This window comes from Falco rusticolus, chromosome 11 (genome assembly GCF_015220075.1).
Source record: "Falco rusticolus isolate bFalRus1 chromosome 11, bFalRus1.pri, whole genome shotgun sequence".
Lineage (NCBI taxonomy): Eukaryota > Metazoa > Chordata > Aves > Falconiformes > Falconidae > Falco > Falco rusticolus.
This window is the reverse complement of record NC_051197.1, coordinates 4712794-4726039: the sequence shown is the minus strand read 5'-3', so window position 1 is coordinate 4726039 and position 13246 is coordinate 4712794. Positions and strand designations below refer to the sequence as shown.

Genomic DNA, 13246 nt, shown 5'->3' with positions numbered 1-13246 from the left:
CATGCATGGCTTCCTTTCTCCATCTATGCTTCTACTGCGCATGTTACAAATAATGACAGCTATTACAGGACTGGCTGTATGGGATGAACGCTGAAAAATGAAGCCTATTTTTCTTCGTCCCCTTGTCTGTAGCCCTAACTCAGCAGAATTATCCTTGTCTGGTAATATGGCCAGACTAGAGGAGGGATTGTACCTTCTCTTATTATGGTGGGTGAAGCAAAAAGCCTTCCTCCAGTGTTGAATCAGACAGTGAAATTAATTTATTTCCTCTCTGTTTGTAAATACTGTGTGTTGGCTTTCTGCAAGCCCTGGTATGCTAACCTACTTGCAGAGACTCCAACAGAAAGGAAGTGGCAAAATTGCATGTAAGATTATTTACAGCAAACTAATGTGAAAAATGAACATTGGCCAGATACTTGTCCTTGTCTTTACTCAGGGAACACGTATTATACCCTGTGACTTTCAGGGCCAATCACATCTAAACAGTGAATATGAGTTTCAGAACACATGTTCTTGTTTTAAGCAGATCGGAATTGAGTATGAAGATATATATACTGTTGTTTTTAAGCCCATAATAAAACTTACTGAATACTGATGAATAATAGATGCATTTAAAGGAAATTACGATGTGCTCCTGTTTAATCCTTGAAAGAAAAAAAGCAAAATCACTTATGAGTCCTATGTAATGGTTTATTCTTTAAGACAGAACAATGGAGGCTTGGTACAAAACTGACTGGAATCAATAAAAAGAACCCCATTTTATGTCCCAGGTTTGTAGCCTACACAGAAGGCTGTTATGGCAGCTGCCACCTTTACTAATGCACCAGGGTTTGGACAAGGTTCCTCTAGGGCTACAGTGGTAATGGCTCTTAAGTCTGGCTGAAACAGGCTGATATTCCCTGTGGATCAGGCACAGAGGTGGACCAGTAACATGCACTCACCTGTGCGTTACGTCAGTTAGTCTAGTATGTGCTGTTCCAGTTGTAGCTCTTGTAAATTAAACAGAGAAATAAGTTGCTTTTTTGCTTTATGCCACTGCTGAAATATGATCCGAGGCTCAGGTAGATTCCAGCTGTGATCTTGCTCCTTGGTTATGAACATACATTTATGTTCTCAAGACATTAGAGCTCCTTCTACACAGGCAAAAATTGTAAAACCAAAATGAACAACGTTCTCTGTGTACAGTAGAGTTATTTAAAGTGCCTGAGGGTTTGAACATAAGCAGACACTGTGTTCACATACAATATAAGCAAGACTTCTGGGTTTTGGCATTTAAAATGACAATTAAAAATAGAGCAGGCATGTTTCAGCAACTTTATGGGATGCCATAAACATCCAGAAAAGGATTTCAGACAAAAGTAAAGATTCACAGTAAGGATTGTTTTCTTCTATTTGTGTCCTACCTCAGTTTTTAGTGTGATCTGTTGTGACACACCACAAAACTAATGAAATGAAAGTGAATGGCAGAAGGTAGTCTCACTCATGGGAAGCTATTGTACATGAGAAAGTGCTTATTTGGGAAACTCAAGTATTTATGGCTCTGTTCAGGTAATTGTTTTAGCTTCCTGCTCAAGATTTTTCCAAAAAAACTTGAGGAGAAAAAGCCCCATACAAGTCAGCGAGGTGAAAGACACTCTCCTTCCTCAACACAGAAACCGACACAATGGACTCAAAATCTCTCCCTGGCACAATTTTGTGTACCATGACACTACCTGAATGTTCTTAGATACATCTACCCCGGGAATGACATTACTGCATAGTCAGTCAGCTATTCCCACTGTAGCCTCCTAGCAGCATGCCATGGATTATGATATTTTATATTGTATCACATACCTTTAAGCAACATAGTGTTTACAAATATGTAAGGCACCTCTTGTTGTGAATGTGTTTTGAGCATTAAGCTAAGGTGAGAAGAAGAACCTGAATCTCAAGTTAAGGATTTAATTACAAGGCTTTTCTTCCTCAATACATTTTTTCCTGCCAGTTGTAAACCTTTGACAAAAAGAGTTCCTCAGCTTCTTTGGTTTTTTATGCCTGAATTTCTCTTTAATCAACTCCAAAATCTCCAAAATGCTTTGAAATATTGTTATGATATTGAGCAGAATTTCCTCTAGGATGGTCAGCTCTTTCCTAGCTGGGATGGTCCTCCCTAGATGGGAGACAAACTGCAGCTTGTTTTTAGGTTGTTCTGAAATCCGTCTCTTTTCTTTATGACACTCCAGCAGTGTATTTTGTTCTGTGCATGTGTTGAAACCACGTAGCCATCAAGTGACCCACCTAATGGTGCTCAGCCTAAAAAAATCCTGCCCCCCCCGCCCCCCGGCCAGCTTTCCTGGGTTTCTTTCAGTCCCCTCCTCACCACAGGAGTCACATGTGGTTCCTCTTCTTTTTTTTTTTTTTTTTTTTCACCTCTCACTTCTGCATTCTGAAAAAAATATAAAGTCTTGTACAGTGGGGGTAGTTGTAGGGAATTTACCTTCTTCCTCCATGCAGAGGCCAAGGAACAGTTGGTCTCTCCTTTCTTGTCACTGGACACCAGCATTGGGATTGTTTTTCAGGAGAGTCAGGGCTAAGTGAGAATTAGGTTCCCTCTCTGAGTTAAGCAGTGCTCCACATTAGTGATCCAATGTCTCAGGGCAGGAGGGAGTAAGGAAACTGTTGGCTTTATCCTCCTTGGTGCACAAACCATTCCGCAGGGACTGGGGATTGGACATCTGCCAGAAAAGAGGGAGATAAAAGGTATCTTAGGGTTACATTTGTTGCCTGTGGCTGTGCATTTACTTTGTTTTAGTCCTTTCCCCTCCCCTTATCACAATTCCAGACTATGCAGGAGCTCTTTTCTCCCCTTTACCTGTGTTTATTTCCTTTAATTAGGTGATAATTTTACAATCTGAGGGATTCTGAGGCAATCCCATTCTCCCTTTCTACCTTGTGAATTGTAGCCTCTTGTTCCTCACCTTGCCACAGTTGCAATGCCATGCTGATAAACAAAATTCAAAGGTCCTTTTTGGTTTTTTTACTTTTTACTTTGCATTCCCTTGCATTCCTGCTCGATGTGGCCCCAGCAGCTCTTTTCCCCATGTGGGGAGTACCAGGCATGTTCTGTAGGCCCGCTACTGAAATCTTTACCTCCTTGAAACATGACCTTAGGCTGGATCTTACCCTTCATGCAGGTGCTCAGCACAGAACAAAGTTCAGGTCCATGTAAGAGCTATTTCAGGGGCTTAAGTGGGCATGAGAAAGGGTGCATGAGGTAACGCTCACCCTCTGTGCAGGATAAATTTGATGTTAACAGTAGTAAAACTGCTGTGGTGGGTAGTCTTTCTCTAGCTATAAGTGATGTTATGTGCTTACTCCTTTACAACAGCAGCTATGTGAATTCTTCATTTATACAATCAACCTGAAACAGTCTTGATTAAATAAGGTTTGTAATTGCCGCTATCACAAAAATTGTAATGGGAAAAGCAGTTGCAGTATGTCTCCAGAATGCTGTCTCCAGCTCATCTACCTTGCTGAACTTTGCAGATAGCTTCTGTGGTGAAGGAGATGTGGAACTCATCTGAACATGAGACAGATTTGAATGATCTCTTTCACCTGTCCAGCAACACAGAATTGTTCCTTGCCTTTCCTTTGCTCGTGCTTTGCCCAGGCTAGTCGTGACCAACAGAACTTCAGCTGTTTGGGCAAGTGTTTCACAAGCCACTGCACCTCAGTCTTAGGAAATTTGTCTTGCTGTTCAAAACAATTCCTCATACTCCTTGACATTCACTCCTATGGGTATTTGTAGACTGTTATGTCTGCCCTTACTTGTTGTTTAACCTAGCTCTGTCCTCATAAATCACATCCTCTCAGCTTTTTAGCTAGGCTGACTGCCTGTGCTCCTAAGTATGAAAAACCCGGGCTAAGCCTACCCTTTCAATGACTGCTGCCCATAGGATTTTATTGGTGGCACAAAATCATTGCTCCAGCCGTGATTTCATTCCTGGCTTATTGTGTGTTCCTTTGCTGATTACACTGACCTAAGGATCTATAGCAGCAGTTCCCTCGTTTTCTTTCCTGTGTGCTCCCACATACTCCTAAGACTTGTTGCACCTCTTCCCCCAACTTTAAAACCACTAATTCAGGCTCCCTGCCCCTGCTCCCCAAAAGCACATCTTCTGGGAGTAGTGGAGGCTGCAGGGAGTGTCCCTGCTGCGCCTGTTCCCACTTCCTTCATCCCTCACTCTTCGCTGAAGGACTTGTCTGCAGCCAGCAGCTGGTTCACAAGGACAGCTGGAAGGTAGGCTTCCACAGCACGTCTCCCAGGATCAGTGTCTGGTGGGTGCAGCTCCCTGGAGCTGGCTAAGGAAGAGTAACTCCCTGGATTCAAACCTTCTCTTTCCCAGACCTGTGGCAGAAGCTGATGAGCAGGGAGCTGGGCCACATGTTTACCAGCCGGCATGGGGAAATTCTGACATTTTTGCCTGTCCTGTGGGCACCTGTCTGCATTTTTGGAGTGGCTTGTCTGGACTTAATGCATAAGAATTTTAGGAGCTTTGTGGTGAGGCCAGAATGTGCTCTTGATTAAGGCATCTTTGAAGGTATCCAGATCATAAAACAAATTAATTGCCACAAAATACCACCAAGAAGAATTCAGGAGAACCCTGAAAAAGGTGCATTTATCCAGTTTATGAAAGTATTTACAGTGACTACGCCAAGGATTGAAAATAATTAGGAGTGGTATAAGGCAGAGGTATTACTTCAGGGTCCAGATCAGGCTTTGACTTTTAGGGAGAAGAAAGAAACTTCTTGTGGGCAGATTTGCCCATAGCTGCCTATTGCAAACTTCCTTTTACTTTTTTGTTAAGCTTTTGTTAGTGGTTACAACCACAGATACGTAAGGACCAGAGAGATCCCTAATCTGGCATAGGATATCATTTTGTCACCATAGGGTATCATACCATCATGTGCAAAGTAGAGTATGTTCTCTTTGTAGCTGGTAAAAATCTGGAAATCGCAAAATGATCATGAAAGCAAAAGACAAGATGTGATGGAAGACATTTATTTTCCTAAAACCTCAAAAAAATTAGACAAGCTTCAAGTCTGTACTGTGTTTCTTTCCTACTTGCACATTCATTTAAACTCCTCCACTCTCATCTGATTTGTTACTGTGTTAAGTGTGGCTGATTACTGCATTGCATTTTCTTTCAGGGCTCTTCCATCTCCAGGTTGGAAGAATCGTCTAATTGCCTTGTAGCAGAAGAATATTCGGTTCTAAATTTGGGGTGACTTGTTGAAAAGCTGCTTTTGTTTCACCTCTGAACTGCAGACCCACCCTTCAAAACTCTGAACATTTATTTTGATTTTTCTGAAGACTGAATTGTATTCTGACATGAGAGGGTCCTATATGGCCATGAATTAATTTAAATCATATCTGGGAATTTAGTCTTGTTTAATGGCTTTGTTCAGTTATTCTACCTGCTCATTTATCTTTACGTAAACATTACAATCATACAATCATTACATTTTCTCCTCTAAAATAAAGGAGATTCTCGTAAGAAACCTAACTCTCTGCATGCTTTCTTTGTTTTTGTAAGAGTGTGCACATGCATTTTTTGATTTTGTTGAATAATTCCTTTAGCCACATTTCCCCCCCTCTGTTTACTTCTCTTCAGACACAAGGCAAGTACAGGAGAATTAATTCCAAGTGTAAAACCGAAAAATCTGGTTCCTCCCTCAGATATTCATAATCATGGAGGTGTTGTATGTCTGTTTAAGCTGTTGTAGAAGAAACCACTGGTGTTCAGCAAATTGTATTAGTGTTTTCAAAACCACGGCATCATTTTCTGAAATTTTGTTTTCTAGGTCCCAAATGAGAAAGAAGAAATGGAATAATCCACTTGGAAGTGAGGGTCTTTCTTTTCTGCCCGGTTAATAGCTTAGTAGAATTTGGCTGTGTAAACACCTATTTAACAGGAAAGGTTAGTCATTGCCATGCTTTGTTATGCTCTCTTACCAGTTCTTACGGGTTTTTTCTGGGCCTTTCTCATCAGGTCCATGAAGTCTGACCTCTTGTTACTGGCTTCTCATATTCCTTCGTTATATATCGATCATGCTAGAATGATGAATGTCTATAGAAACTCCTGGAAATACGTGCATTAAGTATTGAGGCAGCCCAGGCACTTGCTACACATTCATCAGAGTAAATCAGAAACAAAGGTGAAATCCCTTCCGAAAGTGAGGGTGAACATTTAAAATGAACCAGAGGAGATCTCATTGGAAATGTCCTCATTATCACTATCCTCTCTTCTTTAAAAAGCATGAAGACTGAAGCAGCCTGTCTGATATGACAGGTTCTGCACTAGTATTGCTCAAACAAATATGGAAACACTGCAGTTTAAGAATGGACTAGGATCTGCAAAAATGTGCTGTAATCCCTCTGACCTCCCCAATGAGCTGTGAGCATCTTATAGGGAGAAGTGTGGGACCAAGCTAATAACCTTCGTGTTGGCTGTGTGAAACGGTTCCAGCTTTCTGGGCTGCAAAAAAATGGGAATCCTTGGTTTGAGGCTGATCCCATGAATTGCTAAATGGCCTCATGCCCACTGACTCAGGGCAGCATATATAAATTGGGTAATTACCTCCCATAAAACATCTCTCCTCTTGAATCTGGATGGGTCATTTTGTCCCATGACTAATTGCATGTCTCTTCACTGATATTTGATCCAGCCTCCACAGAAGGTAGTAGGAGTTAATTTTCTGATTTTCGTGGGAAAGGAATTGGACCCTGACTTTAGCAAGTTAGTTTCTCTGAGCAGACTGGTGTGTGGGGTGTTGCTTAACAGTGCAGTCAGAGCAGGAATTCTGCAAGAGCCACAGGCTGATGGCAATTCTTTTGGTCTCACTCAGGAGAAGACACTTGGCAGGCAGATCCATCCTCTCTAACAAGCAGAAGCACATATTTCTGTGGCTTGCTTTGCAAACACCTTTGCCTCAGAGATCGTGCATTTAGAGCAGTAAGAGTTGAGGGAAATGTAAGATGGTTTCTGTCTACTTCCCAGACCATTTCTAAGGAGAAAAAAAACCCCAAAAACAGCTGACTTGAACATTAAATAGAATATGTTTAAAGAGCCATGACATTTTTTGAGTGGGGATGCATTTAGGAAACTTCCTTTTTTTAAAAAAAACATGTTTATACTGAGAGTTGTAGACACAAAATTATTGCTACTTCATACCTGTAACTGCAAAAGGAACCCTGTACCTCTGAATGTCAAACGTGGCTTTAATCTGCTTTGCAGCTTGTTTCGTTTTGTTTTTCTCTGTTTCATTTCCCTTTGCGGTGTTAAGCTCTGACCCTGAAAGGTGAGGAAGTGAAGGAAATGGAAGAGTGAAATTTGGGGAGTCTGACGCTAAAAAGTCAAGGGAACCACGGCACACTCTGTCTGGTTGTGAGATTGAAATGTAAGTAAGTGGACTCCTCAAATTAATTACTTTGGAACCCACTTATGTATGTGGACTCCCTTAAGCATAAGTCTTACATTATGTCATTGAGATGGCATTTGGGCTTGATTTATGTTGGCACAAAAGTAGCTATAAACTGCACATGTGTGCCCATAGTAGCCCCTTTTCAAACAGAGCATGTTTATAGTAACAGGAAGCATGGCTGCAGCAGGAGCACACCGAGCCTCTGCTGTGTCAACAGCATCACAAATACAGGTATCCAGGATCTGCATGCTGCGTTCATTCATTTCCCATGTATTTCAACTCAGTCGGTAACCTGGAACACCATTACCAGAGATTAGTGGTTTGTTGATGGAGCTAAAATGACTTACTAGGTGAAATTTACTCCGCTAAAGATATGTATCTGAACAAGAGCCACGATTCACATTTTAATCTTTTTCTTTCATACCCTATCTAATCTGTGGCTGATATTTCATGGTGATAATCTCCACCCTCCCCCCCACCCCCCTCGGAGAATGAGGACACACTATATTAATTATATCTGATTCTGTAGTCACATAATTTATCTTTAAAAAGGTATGTGCTTTCCTGTCTGAATAAATTTGAAGCCTTCAGGTCATGTTCAGGGAAGTGTGAACTCATCACTGTTCTTTATAGTACATTAGAAACAGTTATATATATTTAAGCACTATTCAAGATTCCTTTTAGGAAACAGAAAGACAGGCATAAATGAAGAACAAAAAGAGCAGAGCATTTTTGGTGACTGAGAAAACTGTATTCTTTGGTTCCTCAAATGCATTTATTTGCATATTCAGTCTTCAGCTCATTTGCATTGTGAGGTACTGTAAATAGGTACAAATAACCTTCTCCGTGATCCACTTGGATCTGCTGTGTCTGTAGTGAAATAAGAGGGGGTTTATGCTTCAAGAATGCAGCATGCTTGAACATCTTCTCTGTGACATTGATGAAACCCTTCCCAGAAATGGAGAGATGAAGGTGAAGCGAGCCATGAGGGCCCTATCTCTTCCATCTGGGTTGACCTAAAGGCAGACTAGATGAGCTGCACACTGTAGGAGCTCCCTTTTGCAACATCCCTTTCTTCAGACTTCAAAGAAGTCTGTAACAGAGACAGTGTTGTGTACACAAAACAGTCTCCTCTGAGTTTCTAAGGAGAACCGATGATGCAGGAGAAATTCTTTTTTTCATGTGGTATACATCCCCCTCTTTCTCTCCCTGTGTTGCAAGAATCCTTATGTTGGTATTTAAATGATCCAGGAGATTTTTTTAGGGCACATCTCATATTGGGAGTTGGAAGAAAAAAGATATTTACTGTTGTCTTGGAGAGACTGAGAGGAGATGTGTGTGAATCCTAAAGCCTAACTTCTAAATAAACAGTGTCGATGAAGTTTAGCTTGAAATAGGAGCTAGTACCAAGTCTTTTAAGTGGGTATACTCTACCTCTTGCACCTTTAGAGCTGACAGCAGGTTTAAGCATTGCTCATAGAAGCGCAGCCTTAGCCCAGTAAGCTATAGCATTAACCAAGGAACTTGGAGAGTTTGGTCTGTTCTCAGATGTTACTGAAAAACAGCACTAACTGCGTGTTGCTGTTCTTGCTTGGTGGATAGAGGTAATCGCAGAGACAATTTGAGTAGGCTACAGCAGTAGGACTGTTGTATTACTACTCACTGAGGACTTACACTCCCTTTGGTGATGGTATGGGAATATATTTCTATCAGAGAAATACATTTCCCACATCAAGGGTCTCAGGACTTGCTTATTTACTGATTGCAAGACAGATAAATTTTTCAAAACATTTGTAACCTACAGCATGAAAACCAGAGCCAAACAACCTGCACTTGGTGTTTTATTGCATGAAGTATTTCAAGTCTGATTGCTGAACCTAGCCCTTGATGTCCTAGCATGGTCACAGTTGTTAGAGGATCATAGACACCGAAGGCAGTAGCTGTGATGCTCTGTTGGGTTTGGGCTGGGATATCTTTTTACCCCTTTTGTTGGAAAACTGTTTGCAGGTAAATGCTTAGTTTGAATTATCCTCCTTTACTGTTTAACTTAGGGGCATGTTGTTGTGTTTGGGACAATATTAGAACAGAATAACAGTCACACTTATCAGAAGGGTTGGGAAACAGATACTGTAGTGCTGAGTGGGTGTCATGGGGGAGGGTTTTTTAACTTCCCTGGATTAGTGCCCAGCACAGGAGTAGATGGTTGGAAGAATCATGTCGGCACAGAACTGCACATTGAGTCTCTGTGGGTGTGAGTTGAGGACACCCCACAGAAGCCTGTAATCCCATCTCTGTTTTCAAGAATAGCAGGCATAGGCAGCACAGCCTTCAGGAGCTCTCTGATGGCAAAAAGGGCTGTGGCAGTCTGCCCTGTCAGAGCAATGCTCATTGCAGCAGTATGGCCTTCAGATGCAAAAAGGTCTGTTTATTAGAAATTAAAGCTTCTCTGTCCCACAGGTAAGAAACACAAAATTTCCAAAGTTCTGCAACATGTTCTGACTGTTTGAGAGAAATGTTTCCCTTCAAATTCATTGAAGCCAGCACTTGAATCTGTTACTGCTCACTGTTCCTGTCTCACAGAGACCCACTGCCTCTGAAGGGCTTGTATCAGTGCAGTTTATTGGGAGGAGTAAGTGTTGCTGGCTCTAGCGTTCAGTTTGTGATGTTTGTAAGGACTCAGAAAGTTAGGAGGTCTCCAAAGGCGCATGTTAGAAGGTTGCTGGAAACCAAATGGCTTGGTTTTGTGCCTTAACTTTCATTTGAAATACAACCCATGGTTCATGGTGTACGTGTGTATTTGTGTAGTGGGAGTGTGGTTTTGACACCAGGCTTTATTATAACCCCTAACAAATTCTCAGGTTTTATAATCTTTATGCATACCAACTTTTTTACCCCCCTGTGTGTACTTGAAATTAATTTACGTGATAAATGTAGAGCAATCAGAACAGGATATGAAACAGGAACCTCTGGAGTGAGTGTGAGTCGGACACAGATGTAATAGCCTTCAAAAGCACACGCTGCTTGCTGACGTTTGTCAGTAAGGGAATGGCCTGGAATCCTGGCCCAAGCAGATGTGTTGCAACAGGCAGAGGAAGAGATCAGTCTTGGTGTCCCTTGATGGCTTCTCCTAAAGATTTGAGGTTATGCCAGTTGCTGCTCCAACCGCCAGCTTTCATCTGTTGTTCCAGCCTGGATCTGGAATTAAGCGTTTCTTCCCAGCCACGATGTGTTCATGGTTTGGTATCTGTGAAGCAGAAACTTGATGTGAACCTGGACCGGGGAGCAACAGCTTCTTATAACTGGACCTTGTCTCTTATTTGCATAAAAATTAGCCAAAGGAAGGAAAATGTTTCTGTTCATTTTGTATGTGAAGTGTAGAAACTGACGAGATTTCTACTGAGATTTGCCAGCTGTGTTGGGCCTCAGGTTTGCAGGCCACACCACTAGTTCGAACTGTAATTCATTTCCAGCTTCTGGCCCTGCATAACCTCCTCCCTTTCCCCCTGCCCTCCCCCAGATCCCTCCATCTTCCTTATCTCTGATACCCCTCACCTGACCCCTCCGTTCCTGGTTTCAGTGTGTCTCCTCCAGAAGCTGGACAAATCGACAGATCTGTCAAGAGATGCAGGAAGGGAACCAGGGGTTATCTGGGTGTGCAGGTTATCTGAGGGGCTGCTCTCAAGAAACTCTGTAAGCAGTACAAGTTACCCCAAGCCAGAGACAAGCAGAGGCTGGGCCGGTGAGTTCATCAGGGCCAGCTGTCTTGTGCATATGGGTGAAAGATGAGAAGTCTGAAAATAGTGATAGAGTTGCCCTGAAGCCAGAAAGAGGTGCCTGTGATTGAGAAACATGGAAACAAAGTGGGTTTTTTGGGATGTATTTGGGGACTTTGAATTGGCTTCCTCTGTAAGGGAGGGCTTCCTGGAATTTTTCAACTGGTTTTATACCCACAAGGAATTATTTGGCACTGGATTCGATGTCCACATGTGATTTGACGTTGCAGTGAAACTGCCCTGTGACAACCCCCCTCCAAAATACAATCAGCAAAGTTTTCTTCAGAAGCATACTCTGCGTCTGCTTCCAAGTTGGACTCGTGCTTGCTCATTCCTCAGCTGGGTTTGTCAGAACTTCACAACATTTAGTCTTGCTTTTCCTTGCAGTGCTGAGTCACTTTCTGATTTGAGTGACAATTAAAATGTTTGTTACTGTAAATTTTGCTAGCCTCTGTCTGAAATCCAAGTGAAAAAACCTGCAATGTCAGTTTACTCAAAAATTTTGGTTTTAGAAGAATTTTAGAGTTTAGAAGTTTAGAGATTTTAGACAATTTTTTATCCTCAATACTTTTATGTGTAACACTTGCACATATTTTTTCTCTGTCATTTGTGGTCTCTAATTACACCATGGGAATCTGCGCTGTGGCAGGATCAGACACAGGAAAAGCATGACCAAAGGAAAACAGAAGTTTTATTGGTTTTAAATAGATTTTTCAACGCAAGAGGTGACTCTCTTGAAAATGCAACATTGCATCCTTCTGTCTGCTAAGTTTTCTTTCAGCCCTGTAACAGACTGTAGGGTTTTTATGTCAGCCTGAGCTCTTTTTGGCTGTTTATTATGCATGTGTATTATGTTTGGGGTGTGTAAAGAACACTGGTCTCTAATAGCTCTTTAGAGGCTTGTGGGTTTGGCTCTACAGTTCCTTATTTCTGTCCCTGTTCATCCTGGTCAGGCAGGAAGCACATAGAAGGTGGTTGGAAAAGCTCTGTACCCAGGGAAGCTGGATGGCAGAGCAGATGCGCCTCTCCCTGAGCAGAAGATGCTCACCTCGGGCAGGCATAGCTTCAATCGGCTGAAATCCCAGAGGCACACGGAGCTACATGAGAGCTGACTTGGGGGATGCACTGGGGAGGTCTGAACATCAAATGGCAATCACAGTTGAGCTAACAAGCCAGGGAGCTTCAGGGGTGGCCAAGCCATAGCTTCATGGCTGGAGCAGAAAGAGGGACACACTAGTGCACGTGGTGACTGGGGGGGTACATACGCACCGCAAAGTTTTTACCAGGTACAGGGTATTGCGCAAATATAACCAAGGCCATAATTTTCAGGATTATACTCATGCACACAAAGGAAAATTCAGATTTCAGAATTCTTTACTGTGATGAAACATAAGCCAGAAAGAACACTGTTGGGTTTTGTGATGTCAGTGTGAGCTGACAGTTGGCAATAAGGAAAATTATCCTTCAATTATAGGCTAAACAGGTTTAAAAGAAGTCCCTGAGACACAGCTGGTATGGAGCCCCATATTGTTATTATTATATTTGCCTCTCAGAGAGAAGACATGTTTAAAAGTCCATAAGCTGTTCCCCCTCCTTCTACCTCCTCTGTTGAAAAATTAGTCTCTTTTGTCACATGTAAGAGCTGTACAAGTAACAGGAACAAAACATGTAGGTGTTCTGAGTAAAGTCATTAAACAACATGCTATTTGTTAAGCACATCAAGTTCTGGACAAATACATACTGTAGCTTTTCTGTTTCATGTGTTCAGGTGATAAAGAATACTGCAGAACTTCCATCAGTAAAAATTTTATTTCTTGCCTTGAATCAAATTGTGACTCAGAATGAAAATGTCACTGAGACATGGCCTATGGTGAGACGATATGACCACTGTTTCCAATCACCCTCTAATTAGAAGGGCTTTTTGTTGGTGATACATGAACTAAGATAATCTGTGCAGGGCTAAGACTAGAATTAAGCTCCAGTTTAATCAGAAAAGACAGTAGTTGATA

At 41.9% G+C, this 13246-nt stretch overlaps 1 protein-coding gene across 2 annotated transcripts in view; it reads left to right on the top strand.

The window, feature by feature from the left end:
* The window catches only part of FGGY (FGGY carbohydrate kinase domain containing), a 327828-nt gene that overhangs the window by 88237 nt on the left and 226345 nt on the right, over positions 1-13246 (top strand). The window lies entirely within an intron of this gene.